Here is a 15,962-nt window from a genome sequence, read left to right as displayed (position 1 = left end):
TAAGTCTTAAGAGATCTGGTAGTTTTATAAATGGGAGTTCCTCTGCACAAGCTCTCTTGCCTGCTGCCGTGTAGGACATGCCTTTGCTTCTCCTTTGCCTCCTGCCATGATTGTGAGGTCTCCTCAGCCATGTGGAACTGTGAGTCCATTAAACCTCTTTCCTTTGTAAATTACTCAGTCTCAGGTATGTCTTTATCAGCAGCGTGAGAAAGTCTAACACAATAAGTATCTGTAGTCTGGAATCAGTACCCACTCCTGGAAGGAATGCACACATCTATCCACACAGGGCATTCTTGGATACCATATTAGTATATTGTATAGACATAAAAGCAGAATCCAAGAACGTTAAATGTTAAATATAAAGTAGTTCTTTTTTATTTTGAAAGGAGTTTCTGCAATTAATACTATGTTAAAAAGAACTTTAACTTATTAAATAAAATATATTCTAAATGAACCTAAAAATTACATTTTATAAACATAAAAAGACTTTATTTTGATATAATACATCAGTCATATCTGAAAATGGAAAATGAAAACTGTATATAAGGTAATATTTCTGATCCAGTGACAAAAAGCTCTTTTGTAGTTTTTTTAAAAGGGTCAGAAAAACTATTTAAAGCTTGGTAAGACTAACTTATGACTTAGATATTCATGATTAAGCTATTCAGTGATTCACTAATACTACAAAACAAGCTTTCTTTTAGAGAGACAGTGGTTTCTTCATGCTAACTGGGTAAGAGCTGGCCATATTTTAAAAAGAAGGGGAAGTCAATTGGTATCTCAGCATGAATCCTAAGTGTATGCTTGGTTTAAAGGTGTGCTCATCAGTGGATTTTTTTCTTTTTTTTCAGATGGAGTATCACTCTTGTTGCCCAGGCTGGAGTACAATGGTGTGATCTTGGCTCACTATAACCTCGGTCTCCTGGGTTCAAGTGATTCTCCTGCCTCAGCCTCCTGAGTAGCTGGGATTACAGGGATGCCCCACCATGCCCAACTAATTTTATATTTTTAGTAGAGATGGGGTTTCTCCCTATTGGTCAGGCTGGTCTCGAACTCTTGACCTCAGGTGATCTGCCCACCTCAGCCTCCCAAAGTGCTGGGATTACAGGTGTGAGCCGTGGCACTGACCCCTAGTGGATTTTTAATCATAAATATTTATCTTAAAAGATAAGTCTCACTTTTTAATTAGAATTTCCCATCTCTGAAGTATTTGTACTTTCTTGGAGACAAAAGCAATGCCTTAAACATTCTGTATCTCTGTATTAGTGAGGCTTGCTGATACCGCTTTAGATTCTGTACTCTAGAAGAAAAAGATGAGAAAAACATTATCAAACATTATTCTGGACTTTTCTGCAATTCAAAACTAATAAAACAGAATTACATTTTTTTATATTGTACTAGTCAAAAAACAAAAACAAAAACAAAAATTAGAGCTTCCAAGAGCAGTCTAGTACTTACCATTATACTTTTAAACTTCTGTGTATGTAAGTATAAAATAATGACATGTGGACAAAGCAGCTTGGTGATTATTTATTTTAAAGCTACAGTACTTAAAAACTTCTTGCTAATAAATAACTTAGGTATTTCCAGTCCTGCTTCCAAGCGTGAACTATGGGTGAGCTTATTTCAGGCGCAAGAATGTATTAGGGAAATTAATGATGTTTTCTGCTCAGCCCATCCTAGTGTCATCAGCAGGCCGCTTGACATTCAAAAGTCATCAATTTTCCTCTACAAGCACTTTAACATGGAGTCCCACAGTTGGGCCAAGCCCCAGATTTTCTTCAGCACTTTGCACTCCCTCTTGTTGGCCTGTTCCAACTCCATCTTCATGTTGCAGCACACAGGGCTTCGGATTCCTCAAGCACAACTGGATTACATGAGCAAGCTCCTTAATTCAAAAAATAACTTCCTGGGTGAAGATCCCGGGCCAAAATACCTGGGCTACCAGACCTTTGCCACATGCCTTTTTTGCAGTCAGCTTTTGCCCACTGAGCAACATCTCATTTGCAAATGCTCTTCCTATTAGCTTGGGAAACAATGGTAGAACAGCCATCTGGTTTCTGTCCAAAGGTAGCAGAGAGAGGTGGAAACCAAAACTTTTCATTAGTCCAGACCACATTGCAAAAAGGCAATATAGATTCTCCTAGCCCAATGGCTGGGCCATGGACTATTACTATAGGCTTCTGAAACTATATGAATGTATTCACGAAGTTTCTGATAGCTTCTGCTGTTTTAGTGCTTTCTCTTTTGCTGTCATTTGTTGAATGCTGTACAAAATAAAGTCAAGTGCACAATAGAAGATGCTGCCAACAGCACTGAGCAGCACAAGCTTGCTGTCATCAGAAGCAGCTATGCTCATAGCACTTTGGACTGCTTTTTTTTTTTTTGAGACAGAGTCTCACTCTGTTGCCCAGGCTGGAGTACAGTGGCACCATTTTAGCTCACTGCAACCTCTGCCTCCCAGGTTCTCCTGCCTCAGCCTCTTGAGCAGGTAAGATTACAAGTGTGTGCCACCATGCCCAGCTAATTTTTTGCATTTTTAGTAGAGACAGGTTTTTACCATGTTGGCCAGGCTGATCTCAAACTCCTGGCCTCAAGTGATGTGCCTGCCTCGGCCTCCCAAAGTGCTGGGATTACAGGAGTGAGTTGCCATGCCTGGCCTGGAGTTCTTTTATTACCTTGGGATTTAGTGGGTTATTCTCTGATGATTTTGTGAATATAACAAGATGGGTGAAGTCATCCTGCTTCCTGATGACAATGTCTATTTGCAGGCACTTTCTGTTTGCCTCATGCTGAAATGCAATCATCTGCCAAAGGTTGGCCTTTTCTGTCATCAATACATTTTCTTCTCCCAGGCGTCACTCCTGTAACAGATGTCTGCGTGTTGGTTGTTCCATTGGCTGTTAATGCATCCACAAACAGAGATGTACCTTTCCCATTAACAGCTAGGGCCCTGGTCATGGCTGCAGTCATGGGGCCAGACACCTGAGACACTAGCGAGTGTATTCAGGGCCTGCTTCCCATCCTGTCCTGCTCTATGCACAGGGTCCTAATAAAGCTCCAGCTTGAGATTTTCCTGCCACTATTCTATGGCTCCAACTGGCAATTCAGGCACCACCATGTCCTCCTGACCTTGCTCAACAGGGTCCCATTTCTAGAGTCTCTTGTTCTGAAAGCTATCCACTGTGGTCCTGCTCTTCATGGGGCTCTTGATCCTTGACTTTGCTAGATCAATATTCTTCCAGCTAGAGAGAGATGGAGCTGTGTTTTTCCTGACCTTCTGGGTAGCAGAAACCACTGGCTGTTTTTAGACTCGTGATGTTTGCCAATCACTAGTGACTTAGGAGAGGTCTCACCAAGGCTGCTGTTGGTAGATCTGGAGATTCGTTTCCTAGCATTGTTTAGAGAGGTGCTATTTGTTCTGGCCAGTGTGCTCTCTTTCTGTTTTTTGACATGGTGTCTGTATTCCTCACGGTTCACGAGATGCTGCTCTGGTTCTTAAGTGTCATCCTTGCTGTCATAGCCCTTTCATCAGATCAAATACTCTGTCTTCCCTTCTTAGTTTTCCTTTTGTCAACAATTCTTTCAGCCTGTCCTGTTTTAGTTGGCAGAAGCCAACACAATCCAGTTTACTCCTTTTCCAAATCCTGTGTACCCAAACAATTGATCATTGAAAGCCAGTACTACCCAAGATAAAACTCTTCAGATCAGGAATCGCAGCCATTTCCTACCTTAGGAGAACAATGACTTAAAGCTAATTTTTCACAAAACCTTATAAATAAACAAATCTGTCCGATCTCAACCAGTTAGACCATAAGGTAAGATTTCCATAAGCCTTTTAAAAACTTTTTCAATCTTTTGTTAAAGAGTGGATCAATCCAGCAAAAAACAAACAAACAAATAAAATCCTGTTATTCTGACACAGGGGCCCAGACCCTAGTATCAGTGTGCTTTTGATATTAATGTTTAATTTATAAGAAAACTAAATAATCCCTTTTACATTTTAGTCAATTTAAGCACACACAGAATTCTTTTCACAAATCAATTTCATACACTTTCTATAACTTGCTTAAACCTTCAGTTTTGTCCCATCATTGTACCTCAGGACAAAAATTTACATTCTTTTTCACCTTTCTATATATTCATATAGCTTTACCTGACACTGTTTTTACTCCTTTCATTAAAAAAATAAAAATTCTCTAAACTATGTAAAATTACTTTCCCTTTAACAAAAATCACATTTCTATGACTTCTTATAATTTTTTAAATCAAAACTCATCTTACTTTCCTTATATACATTGCGTAAAAAATATAGGCTCTAAACAAATTGGCCACAGTAAGGCCTAATAACACGTGGAGTTCTCCCTGGCCCAGCCACGCCCCCTGGTTCCACTGGGAAGGACCAGAACTCATCTGCAGCTCTGTCTTTTGTCCTGAGCTCTGCATCTGATACGTAATTAAAAATGCTACCTCTTAGGTTTTTCACTAAAAATAAGAGTTGCTAAGAATTAACATTTTAATTAATGTAAACCTGATCCAAATATACATAAACTGGAAAGTTGAAGCTGTCTTTGCAAAATTACAACTGAGGAAATTATTACAGTGAAAGAAATCAGACCACACCGGCTCCATCTTGCTTCTAACCTTTAAGCTGCCCTTGTTCACTCCTGGGCAGAGGCCAAACTAACTTTGGGAAGGAATTCAGTTCATGGTTTGATTCTGAAACAAAATTGATAGTAATCCTTTCCAGAAAAGACCCCCTTCTTGCCTGGGGACCAGTCTGCCTAGGAAGGGCTAACAAATTACCTACAAGAGTAGAAATTACAGTTTAAGGGTCATGCAGCCTCTGGTTTCAAGAGTCTGAACCTCCCCAAATTGGTCCTGTGGATAACATCACTGTTGTAAAATCTATGATCAGTGCTAGAGATATTTTGCAGACTCTGCACTCCATGGCTCAGTGACACCACCCAGACCTGTAATCTGGCTCAACCAGTTCTGCCATCCCACTCAGGAACAGAAGACACCAAGAAAAACTCATTTCAACCCCCTATGATTCCATCTCCAACCTGACCAATCATCACTCCCCACTTCCCAAGCCCCTGCTCACCAAATTATCTTTTAAAATTCTGATCCCCAAATGCTTGGGGAGGCTAATTTGAGTAATAATAAAACTCTGATTTCCCACATAGTCAGCTGTGTGTGAATGACTCTTTCTCCATTACAATTTTACAATTCCCCTGTCTTGGTAAATCGGCTCTGTCTAGGCAGTGGGCAAGGTGAATCCATCGGAGGGTTATGCTTCCACAGCGTTCCTCTCTATGAGGACATTTCCCAGAGGCCAGTGACCAACCCAAGCCAATCAGCTCACTCTGTGATCAGCCCATTCCCTATTTATTATATACTTCAGGGCCAAGTCTTTTTTTCACAATACAAAGTGATTTCTAGTACCCCTAATAGCCAAAGAGATTAGGTAACACAATCCAAAAGAGACTGAAGATGGCAAAGAGGAAGGAGAAATAGGGTGGAGTAAAAGTAAATGGAATAATTTTTAAGAAAGGAAGTGAACAGAAGTACCAAGCACATACTTTCTTTTAATGTTTCAGTCAACTAAAAAATTCTGGAAAATAGAATCCAAAAAGAGAAAAAGCATAATGACCATGCATATATAATCTACCTTGGATATCAACTTTTAATTAAGCTGACTTCTAATCATAGATTTGGAGTGAGCCAACTCCACTCGGATTTTTTTAAAATTCCTTTCAAATCTCTTATTACCAGCTTTTAGCTGGGACAAACAGCTGATATTTTTGGTTTAGAACATCCTTACCAAAGACACCCTCTCAGTTGCCTTAACCAAAGTTATAATCACAAATGCATGCATGATGTGTCTCCAAAGAGGTGACAGGGAGTTTTTACAAGATCCAGAATCACCCCAAAAATAGCTAAGAGAAAGGAAAATTTCACTAGCCATAAACAGGGTTTAACTCACATTTCTTTGAGGCCATATTTTCTAGGGTCTTAGCTTTTCAGCTTATTGTCTATACATGAAGGCCCCAAAGCCTTGGGTCCCCCACTACAGAAGACAAGAAATCAAAAGCTGTCCTTGGAAGGGGAAGAGATCAATCATACATTGGTACCCCAAAAGCCACAAAAACATCAAACCCAGATGGGCTGGTTCCCTGACCAGGAATCAAACCCAGGCTGTGGAGGTGAAAGTGCAGAATTTTAATGATTAGGCTACAAGATAGAATGGCCATTGTCATTCCCTAATCAGGAAGCAAACCCAAGCTGCGGTGGGAATTTTAACCACCAAAACTCTTTTCAGTCAGATTTTGCTCTTAATTTAGTCAAGAGAATTTTTAAGGCTAGCCATGAAACTATTAGGCATCCTTTAAAATATCTGATCTTTTCATTAATCCTTTAGAATATAAGATCTCTAAAATCTTTAAATTAATAGCACAATGAGAGAGAGAGGCTGGACAGGTAGTCACATCATGTGAAACATTTCAGATAGTCAAATTTTGATTTTTCTTAAGTGGCTGGAGTTTTTAGAGGTGGAACTTGACTTTCTATAGCTGCAGGGGTTTTAGTCAACTTTAGAGGGGGCCTCAGGGGTTGGTTAAATCTAATGGAAGATGGACTGAAACAAAACAAACATATGAAAAAACACAGAAAAAAGCAATCACACAATTTACATATAACTGAGATTTCTGAGCATAAGGAGAAGTTATAGCCAACTGACAGTAAGCCTTGACCTTCAGCTACTAAATCCCCAAATGAAACCTCAAACCAGCTCCTTACCTGGAGATGGGGCCCAAACTGAAAACTGCTCTCTGCCATCATGGAAGCAGAAAAGTCATCTTCCTTGTGAGAAGTGAGTAAGAACTCCCAGAAGAGGAGTTCTGCAGCAGAATAAACTTCAGATCTCAACTGGAAATTTTTTGGTGATCAGGGATCTCTGGAGGGAGAAGCTCTCAGACTTCAGCAAATCATCTAATGGGTCAAAGCAATAAAGAGCTCCAGCTGGTACCAGGGCCCCAGTAGGAGAGTTGCAACAGGCCAACAGCCAATTCCACTCAGAAAGCCCCTTTGTGGTTACCAAAATGTAAACCAAAAAGTGACTGAAGCAAGTCTCCATCCATCAGAGGTTTATTTGGCCAAAGCTGAGGATGTGCCTGGGAAATAGTATAGATCACAGATGCTCCTGTGATTGATGTTTTTTCCAAAGGGGGTTTTGTGAACTTCAGTTCACAAAAGGGAAACCACAAGCTGGAGGGGGAAGAAAAGAGGGAGGCAGTGAGGCAGGTGATTACATTCTTGTGAAGCTCTGATTAGCCTAAGTAAATCTACATTTTACATGTAAAAAGAGGGACTAGAGGAAAAAGTCAATGGTGAATTGTCTCACACTCGGTAAATCTACATTTTACATAAAATGAAGTAAAGGTGGAAAGAGGGGTAGAGGAAATGAGGCTATGACATGGGGTTGTGAAATTACAGCTATCTGGGAGCCAGAGGAAGAGAGTATTGGTAACTCAGCTGCTAAGCTTAACTTTCCCTTTGGTGTAGTGAGTTTGGGGTCCCAAGTTTCTATTTTTTTTTTCGTAACTGTATCTTCTGTTTCCAAAAATGTTCCTCTGCCTTTAAAAACCCTTGCTCATAAGCCACCGGGGAAGTAGGATCTCACACAATAGCTGTCTGATTTTCCTTGCTTGGCATCCTGCAAATAAATGCCCTCCTTTTTCTTGCTGCAAACCTTGGTACAGGTATTTGTCTTTACTGTGCTGGGCCAATGGACCCAGGTTTGGTTCCGTAACAAGGCATACATGTTCTCACTTTTAGGTACCCCCCAACCAACTCCATCTGAGATTCCATCACCCTCCAATAGAGACAGGGAGCAGGACCCTTTCCCAGAGGCCAACAGCAACATATAAGCCTGGAGCTCTAATCTGACTCTACCTTGATAATTCAAGTACCTCTGACCTAGTTTCAAAGAGCAGGCAAGTCTGCATGGTTATCTATTGAGTTTCTATTCTGTTGGGTTGGGCTGTGGTTCTCAACTCTGAGTACCTATTAGAATCACCTAGTGTGTGGGTATTGGGGGAGACTTTAAAAATACCAACACTGAGGCCCCACAGTAAGGGATTTCCATTCAACTGGTCTAGACCCAGCCCAGGCAATGGCATTTTTAGGAAACGTCCCCAGATGGTTCTATCATGTAACCAGGTGGAGAGCCAGTGGTGATGGCTGATACTGCATGCCCTGATTTCTTCAGAGCTTTGTTTTTGAGTCCCTAACCAAAATTTTGTAACTCAAAGTGGTAGAAAGCCCAGCTTTTTAAAATTAAAACCCTTGTTCTTTTCTCATGAATTTCAAAGGCCTGCTTAGAATCTCAAAAGCCAAGTATCTGACTCTAAATTATCTGCATGTGCCTTCTCAGGCAGAAACCCACAAGCCTGAGCCCAGCCTCACTGTGCAGTGATGATAAAGAAAGATGTCGAGTAAGAAAAAGCATTGCTTAGTATGGAAAACAGCAGCTCATGCATTATAATCATACCCATTCCCCTGAGCCTGTATCAGAAAAAATTCCAAAGAAGCCAGTTCTCCCTACATCCTCTGGCCCAGTAAATCACATCCATAGATTTTCTTTTAATCTTACTCCCTAATAAAGAAAAAGGCCCTTAGAAACTGCCTGTTTTCTTAACTGCCCAATAGTGTTCCTTATGGAAATAAGAATTTTCTCATAAAGGTGTGAGTGGTATATATTCTTCTTGAAAGAATGAAAGTTACATCAAATTTTTTTTTCCTGGTGTTTTTCCATTAAAATATGGAATAGTTATCAATTTTCAGAATACCTCGTGTAGTTCAGATTTGATAAGTCATAGAGCTAATTCATTGGCAAATCTATATATCAGCATTCCACAAGGTTCCTACTTTTTTCTCAGGCTAGGTAGACCAGTTGACTATGCTTGTCACTACTGATGTCAAGGTTAAGCCTTCAGTCTCCATGGGGTCTAATTAATTACCTTTGCTGTGTTTTAGCCCTTCCTAAATACATGCATTTAGTTATCAGGGGAACCAGGCAATGTTAAAAGTATAAAATTTCTAGAAAAATTCAAGGCCTTTGCTGAGAAAAGTACATGTTTTGTTTTTAGGAAGCCAAATGACTGAACTTTTGGAAAAATTCATAATTTATCTAGCCCTTTCCCTAACATTTTATTTTTTAAATTTGCAACATACAGAAAAGTTGAAAGAATTTTACGTTAGCATCCGTATACCCCCAATCTAGATTCTACTGTGAACATTTTGCTCTGATGGCTTAATCGTGCTTCTAACCATCTATTTATGCCTCTGTGTAGTAAACTTACCTTGTGTTTTTGATGCATATCAAAGAAATTTGCAGAAATTGGTATATTTTATTTCAAAACACTTTAATATGTATATAAGTTTTTCCTATTGGTTGTGTACCAAATTATTAGTATCTGTGTAAGTTTTTCCTATTGGTGCTGTACCATATTATACAAAGTGGCTTAAGAAAACATGAATTTATTGTGTATAGTTCTGGAGGTTAAAAGTCTGAAATGGGTCATCCAGGGCTCAAATCAAAGTGTCAGCAGAGCTGCTTTTCTTCTGGAGGCTCTAGGAGAGAATCTATTTCCTAGTTTTTTTATATAGCTTCTAGAAGCCATTCACATTCCTTAGCTTGTGGTCCCTTCTTCCATCTTCAAAGCCAGCACTGAGGCATCTTCAAGTCTCTCCCTGATCTCTGCCTCTCTCTTCATACCTTCTTTGCTGACTCTGGCCCTCCTGCTTCCCTCTTACAGGGGCCCTGTGATTACATTGGGCCTACCCAGATGATGCAGGATAATCACCTCCTCTCAAGATCCTCAACTTAATCACACCTCCAAAGTCCCTTTTGTGTAAAGTATGTACTCATAGGCTCTGGGGACTAGGACATGAATATCTTGGTGGGCAGAAATTATTCATCTAATATACCATGCATAATTTTTCATCTTTAACACTCATTGAAGATTTACAGTCAGATGAAAATTAGGAAGTTGATGTATGAATGGGAGTGAATATTGATACAAAAAGAAGGCTAAGGACTGAGGCCTGGGGCACACCTGGGAGGTCAGGAAGGTCAGGAGGAATCAGCAAAGTAGCCCTGAGAGGAGCAGTGGGGGAAGTAGGAAGCAGACACTCAGCAAGTGTGGAATTCTGGGAACCAGAAGAATTTCTAAGGTTCTTCTAAAAAAGGACAATGAGCAGGCTGGATGCAGAGGCTCATGCTGTAATCTCTGCAGTTTGGGAGGCCGAGGCAGGCAGATCACAAGGTCAGGAGATCAAGACCATCCTGGCCAAGATGGTGAAAACCGGTCTCTACTAAACATACAAAAATTAGCTGGGCATGGTGGCATGTGCCTGTAATCCCAGTTAGTTTGGAGGCTGAAGCAGAAGAATCACTTGAACCAGGGAGTCGGAGGTTGCAGTGACCTCAGATAGCTCCACTGCACTCCAGCTTGGCAACAGAGAGAGATTCCGTCTCAAAAACAAAAAGAAGACAATGAGCTGTATCACATGCTGCTTACAAGCAAAGATCTATGGTTGAGATCTGGTCACTGGTTGGGGTTTAGCAAAGTGGAGATCTCTGGGTACCCTGTTCTGGTGGTTTGACCAGGGTAAGTGCCTGGTTGAAGTGGCTTCAAGGAACAAGGAAAGGAGAGGAAGTGGAGTAGGTACAGGAGTGAACAGAGACGAGGTGAACACATCAGATAACTTTTTCAGGGACTTCTGATAAAAAGAAGAGCAGGGAAAGGGGTGATATCCAATGTCACTATCATCATCATCATCAATTTGACGTAGTTGCAAACATTAATCAGCTCTTTTTCAGCTCCAGAAAGTAAAGGAATAAAAGAAGGATAGAGTAAGAGCCTGTAAGTGTTTAGCTGTAAGTTGTCCTTCCCACCATGATTCAATAGGGACACCACTGAAGGAATTCACAAGGCCCTGATGGTCTTAATTCTGACAGTGCTTCATCAGTTTTGACTTCTGCTTTCCTCTCCATCTTCCTTGTTTCATCTTATTTTTTCATTCTTTCCTTCCTTCCTTTATTCCACAAACATATAAGCCCCCACATCTTTGAAACTTGAATCTGACAGAGGGATTAGTGTGAATTGACTAGCAGTAAAATTCTTTTCATTTCTTAATAAAATCTTTCATTCTATTCTTGAGAATAAAAATATTTTAAAATTTCAAAACCAGTTGGTTTTATCTTCCAAAAAACACTCTGATTTAGTTGCAGACATTTTTTTAAATAGTTTTACATGTAAATGTCCCTATTTCATAGTTTTAGAGGTAATTTTTGGACAGCAAAATCTAGGCAGCAATATATGAACAATTTATATCATGAATTTTGTTCACTTAAAAACATAATCCATTCTTTTTTTCATTTTAAAAAATGTATTCAAAAATGAATGAGGAAACTTCATGAATGTTTCCATTTTTTTTTCTGGGGCTTAAATATATTTCTGTATTTAATTCTTTCTTGACTCTCTCAGGCTCCAGAATTTTCCTTTTCTCCATGCATATACACAGATCCTTTGTTCTTTTATTTACATTTCACTGTGTCTTCTCCTTAATCTCTTTAGTCTTGTAATTTCTTAGTCCCAGGTGTAGCTAAACGATGCACATACCTAAGGAGACTGCTTAATATTGTTCTTTTAATCATCTCATCTCTATCAGCTCTTTTCTCACTATAATACATTATGTGATTATAACAATCTCATTCTCCCTTGCTAAGATAATTTTTTCATATCGTATGATTTCTTATGATTGACTTAACAATTAAAATATTTCACTGAAAATTTCCTGGCTGAAATAAAGGAAACAGAAAGAATCTTTACAACCTTGATATTTACCTGGTAAAATGTTTTCATATGAACACTCAGAGCATTGTATTTGGATCTGAGCACTACATCTTCAGAAAGACAATGACAAATTAAAATGTGCCCATTGGAGAATGATCAGGAGTTTGAAGGTCATGTCGTCTGAGTAATGAATAAAGGATCTTGGGATGTCCTGTTAAGAAGTAAAAAGTCTGGAGTGGGAGTAGGATGTAGGGTAGTAAGGGACAACAGAAAAAGGGAGAGCCTGGCTGGGCTGAGGACTGCCACTATTGGTCAGCAGGGTGGCTATCCCAGGAGCATATTGACACGTGAAATGGAGGGAGGGGGAAATGTCTTGAGGAGAACCAGGGGGAAAATGTGGTCTCATGAAGCTTCAGTAGAAAGATATCTCACCCATTCCCCACACCCATCTGGCCATGGGCTTTTGCCACTTTCCCCAGTTAGCCTCATGAGCAGAGGTGGTTGATGGTTTCAAAGGACTGACAATGAGACCACTGTAAAAAAATCTTGGGACAATTTAAGAAAAGCAATTACTTTGAAAGAATAACCACAAACAGAACAACCTACAGCAGAAGAAACAGACCTATTGACAGATATGAACAGGAATCTTAATCCCAAATAAGACATTGCAAATATGAAACAAGAATAAGTGGTTTGAAGGACAGCCAATCAAAGGTACTAGATATAAAAATTGCAATTGCCAATATAAGGAATAGGTTGAAGAACTGAATGAATGACAAATGGGTAGAATCTAGAAACAGACCCATATGTCCATGGGAACTTGGAATATGTATGCAGCATCATAGCCTGGTACAGGGAAGATGAATTCATCTGTAGTTTCTAGAATACTGGTTCATTATATGGGAAAAACTCAGAGTAGATGCCCACCCTTTTCTATAAACAAAAATAAATTTTAGGTAGAGTAAAAGTGTAAACATGGAAGGCAAAGCCATACATCTATTAGAAACAAACATAGAATTTTTTTTTTCTTGGTGACACTGGAATGGAAAAGAAAGTACCAAAGTGCCAGAAAGTACAAACCACAAGGAAGACAATCAATGGAGTTAATGACACCGAAATGAAAGATTTCTGTTACCACACAGTTACCAGGCATATGATAGATTTGAAAGTGACAAAGTGGTAACAACTGACAAAGAAATAATAACTAGAATATACAGAAAATTCCTGCGAGTGGATAAGAAAAGAAAAGGATGAGGCTATTGTAGGAGATCCTGCCGATGCCCTGCTCACATTCCTGGCCCATCTTTGAGTTCCACTGCAGCTATGGTCGATGGTTCCCAGCGTGCACGCTGCTTCCCACCTGTGTGGGAGCCTCTCTCTTTCCCAGCCTCAAGGCTTTTTCAGGTACTGTGGGAACTTGCTCAATTTAGGTGCAGTGCAAATTGGACAAGCTAATGGCTGAATCTCACCAGGGGCAGCTCTCAACCAATGAGGACCAGCGAGTAGCATATAAACAGCCTAGTTTCCCATATCCTGATAGGATAGTTCTGAGGAGTGTTCAACACAGGTCCTCAGAGGGTCCCCGGCAGGACTGAGCCCTGGTTATTATCTGCCCATAACTTACCCGTTAGTGGGTTTTCTCCTTTCCTTGTCTAGCTGTCCTTACTCCCTGGCTTGTGCTTCTGAATAAACGACCTGCACCCAAGTCTGTGTCTGAGACCTGCTTTCAGGGTAATACAAATTAGGATGGATGTAAATAAGCATTTCACAGAAGGGGAAAGAGAAAAGGCTGACAAGTGTGGGAAGAGATGCTTGATTTTAATAATCAGAGAAATGAAAAGTATATAGGGAAGCACAACTTTACCTGAAAAGTATGGGGGAAAAAAAAAACCAAACCTGGATTTCGTAAAGTGCCTATAAGAATTTAGAGAGGTGGAAACCCCATACATCACCAGCGAGGCCATTCTGGAGAGCAATTAGCAATGTTTGGTGGATTTGCCTAAGTGCAGACCCTATGATCTCAAAAATCCTCTTCTATGTGTAGGCCCTACACAAACTCCCACACCCCTGCCCTTCCTGGCGTATGAATCAAACTGATCTTCAGGGCTTCTGGTAATCTTACCATATTTCTCAAGTCCATCATTCTCCTTCTCAACTTCTCTCTTCTCGTACCTTCTCTTTCTTTCTCACATTCAGCTGTTGACCTCACTTATTATTGAACTGAGAATATGGAAGCAAACAGCAAAATATTTCCCCACATTCTCATCGCCAAATCTACCAATCTACCAGTAAGTGTGCCTGTATCCTCAGCCTTCCTCCCTTCCTGACACTAACCCTTTCTATCTCTCTCCTCACAAACCATATTCCTAGACCGTCACCACTGTTTCCTGATTGTTAATTTCTCCCGCCCTTTTGGCTCATTCACATCAGCATGCCATGCAGTCCCCGCATAGGAGGAGGAGGAGAATGAGGGAGAGGGGCAGGAAGGTAAAGCAGAGAAGGGAGAGGAGGAAAAGGGAAGAAACAGGGCAAGAAAACATCCCTCTTTTATCATTCCCCTTTATGTTTTGCTTCAGATTTATGCTCCCCTTTACAGCAAAATGCCTCCAAAGAATTGCCTGTAATTCTTCCTCTTACTGGGCCCATCAACACCACTGGACATGATAGGTAGTTTCCTCTGTCTTGAAGCCCTTTCTTCCCTGCCCCAGGGATGCTTCTCTCTTGCTCGAGTCTTCTGTCTCATGACATCTGCTTCTCACTTTCCTTTGCTGGTTCCTCAATCCCTTTCCAGACTCCATGTGTTGCCTTGCTCCAAGGCTCAGTCCCTTACTTGTTCTCTTGTCAATCTACACTCATTCTCTACATAAGCTTGGCTTTGCACCAGGGCAAGTTTCTAGTTTTACGTCCAGCACAGATCTTAATTCCAAATTCCAGAACTACCCTCTTGACAGCTCTACTTGGATGTCTGATAAGCATTTCAAACTTAAAATGTTAAAACCAAATCATTGGTTTTTCCCCTGAAACCTGTTCTACCTGCTGTCTTCCTCTGAGTAGATGGTACAACTTTATCTTCCCAGCTGCTCGAGTCAGAACTCTTGGGGTCACCCCTGATGCTTCTCTTCCTCCCATTCCCCACATCCAATTCATTAACAAATCTCATTGGCTCTACTTTCAAACATGTTGCAGTATTTCTACCCTTCTCCCACCTCCACCACCACCACTCAGTCCAGGCATCACCATCTCTGCTCAGGACCCCTGTGTGGTCTCCTAACTGGATTCCCCCTCTCATCCTTACTCTCCTGTCATCTGTTCTCCACTCAGCTGCCAGAGGGATCTTTTTAAAAAGTCAGGTATTGTCATTCTTTTCCTCGAAAGCCTTCCTACTTCACTCAGAATGGAAGCCTCAGTCTTTACATGGCCTGGGAACCCTATCTGATTTGGCTCCAGCCTATTCCTGTGGTCTCATCTCTCCCGTGCTTCCCTGCAACCTCCCCTCACTCACTCTACTTTAGTCTCACCCACTGCTAGTTCTGGAGCACGGCTTGCACTTGCCATACGCTCTGCCTGGGATGCTCCTTTTCCAGATAACAGCATGGCCCACTCTCTAACTTCATTCATGTCCCTATTCAAATGTTATCACACATTCTCAGAGAGACTTTTCCTGACCACTGTGTTTGAAACAGCATCCTCCACTGCTCTCTGTTCTCTCATCTTGATTTATTTTCTTCTTTGCACTTATTATAACCTAGCATTATATGTTTATTGTCTATTTATTTTCTTTCCATACTAAACTAAGGGAAAGAATTTTGTCTATTCCCAGCCATGCTGTATTCCCTGTACCTACCTACTTGTATCTAGCATAGACTGGCACCATATAAATATATTTTGAATAAAAGTATGAACAGGCACACAAATTGAGAGCTAAGCAAAGATTTTCATCCCAGTATTTTTCATAAAAAAACAAACTTGAAACAAGCTTCGTGCCCTTCAATGAGAGAATGAAGAAATAAAATGCAGTCCAAGCAAAAAGCATGAAATGTTGCTCAGCTGTTGCAAGGAACGAACTAGAGCCGTATATCCAGCTATCCAAATGAGTGA

General features: G+C 40.5%; 1 pseudogene; it reads right to left on the bottom strand.

The window, feature by feature from the left end:
- Window positions 1-1,707: 1,707 nt before the first annotated feature.
- LOC105727037 (chromodomain Y-like protein) lies at window positions 1,708-15,482 on the bottom strand (annotated as a pseudogene).
- Window positions 15,483-15,962: the final 480 nt, after the last annotated feature.

Source organism: Aotus nancymaae, unplaced genomic scaffold (assembly GCF_030222135.1).
Source record: "Aotus nancymaae isolate 86718 unplaced genomic scaffold, 86718_ANA_hifiasm-v0.15.2.pri h1tg000019l, whole genome shotgun sequence".
NCBI classification, from domain to species: domain Eukaryota; kingdom Metazoa; phylum Chordata; class Mammalia; order Primates; family Aotidae; genus Aotus; species Aotus nancymaae.
This window is presented reverse-complemented; position numbering and strand designations above follow the sequence as displayed.